Here is a 1,761-nt window from a genome sequence, read left to right on the forward strand (position 1 = left end):
TTATTTGATGACAATGGATAAAATACACACCGACGTAGACATGAACAATACTACACAGCCCAGTGTATCTGTGTTGATAGTAGATGCAAGTGTGTGTGTGTGTGTGCGTGTGTGTGTGTGTGTGTGTGTGTGTGTGTGTGTGTGTGTGTGTGTGTGTGTGTGTGTGTGTGTGTGTGTGTGTTTGTGTGTGCCAGAGAGAGATAGAAAGAGAGAGAGAGAGAGAGAGAGAGAGAGAGAGAGAGAGAGAGAGAGAGAGAGAGAGAGAGAGAGAGAGAGAGAGAGAGGGAGGTCCTATTTTCCTCTTGTCCTCTCCTTGTTTGTTAGCCACTATAATTCCTCTCATCCCGTTCATTTTCCATATCCCTGTGTTCCTGCCTCTCTTTCTTTCTCCACCCCCCCCCTCTCTCTCTCAATCTATGTCGCCATCTATCTCTCATCCTTTTTTCGGCCATTACTTATCGTTCTGTGTGTTGCCAGAAGCCATTACGGAAGGCAGTGTGCGGAAGGCGGCCAGCGGGGCGGCATCCCCCCCGCGCATGGGTGACAGATTGCCGCTCCGCATTGGTGGCAGCACAGGCGAGGGCGGAAGACGATTGGCTCCCAGGGCCAGGAAGTGGGCACTCAGGGATAGCGGAGTGTGGGAGGACAGGAGGAGGATTGTGTGTGTGTGTGTGTGTGTGTGTGTGTGTGTGTGTGTGTGTGTGTGTGTGTGTGTGTGTGTGTGTGTGTGTGTGTGTGTGTGTGTGTGTGTGTGTGTGTGTGTGTGTGTGCGTGCGTGTGTGTGTGTGTATGTGTGTGTGTGTGTGCGTGTGTTTGTGTGTGAGTGTGTGTGTGTGTCTGTGTGTGTCTGTGTGCGTGTCTGTGTGTGTGTGTGAGAGAGAGAGAGAGAGAGAGAGAGAGAGAGAGAGAGAGAGAGAGAGAGAGAGAGAGAGAGAGAAAAGGATGACAAAACCTAGCTGTGTGACCTTTCGCATTAGGTGAGATACTTAAAGAGGCAGCCACCATTTTTTTTACACTGTGTTCTTTCTTCTATTTTTTCATTTATAATGACTGTGCTTGGCAGAGCTGGGCACTGTGGCACATCCAGCTTTTACACAGATGCCAGGGCATGGGGAGGGGAGGGGGGGGGACAAAGGGGCAGCATGGAGGGCCAGGTGCCCTTTAACCAGCTGTGGCAGAGGCCTACCTGTGAACGGGCAGAGGGATAACCAAGGAGATGCCTGGAGTGCCCTGTGGTTCTGGCACACACAAATCATTGGCTATCACTGAAATTCTCAAAAATAAGGTGTTGCTACTTAGTTGCTTGGGCGATTTGATCTAGATAAGCCACAAACTGGCCACTTTGATTTCCTGTGCCGTAGTTATTTTCCATGAATGTACGTATATCCTCCCCCTGACTGACAGATGTGATGATTAAAAATGAGTAAAAAGTTATTTGTGTATAGTCTCAGGACTCAAAGCAGATTTTGTTATGGAATTTCTATCTCCGCATGTGCAGGAGAAAAAATTAATTCGTGAAAATGTCAAAAACGTCTTCCAAATGCAGGGATTAAGGCTCATATGGTTGAAGCAAGAAGGTCAATATCTAATATCAGACTCAATCAAGAGTGTTGTGAAGAAATCTATAAGCCAGAATAGACTAAATCTCGGGCAGAAGAGCAGAAGATGGACAGAAAGAGGTAACAATACAAAGATGAATCCACAGCGTCATATTATTTTATAGCATGTTTTTCACTCCCTTATAGGACTGAGTCTCACGGT

The sequence above is a fragment of the Engraulis encrasicolus genome, chromosome 11, assembly GCF_034702125.1.
Source record: "Engraulis encrasicolus isolate BLACKSEA-1 chromosome 11, IST_EnEncr_1.0, whole genome shotgun sequence".
Classification (NCBI taxonomy): Eukaryota; Metazoa; Chordata; class Actinopteri; order Clupeiformes; family Engraulidae; genus Engraulis; species Engraulis encrasicolus.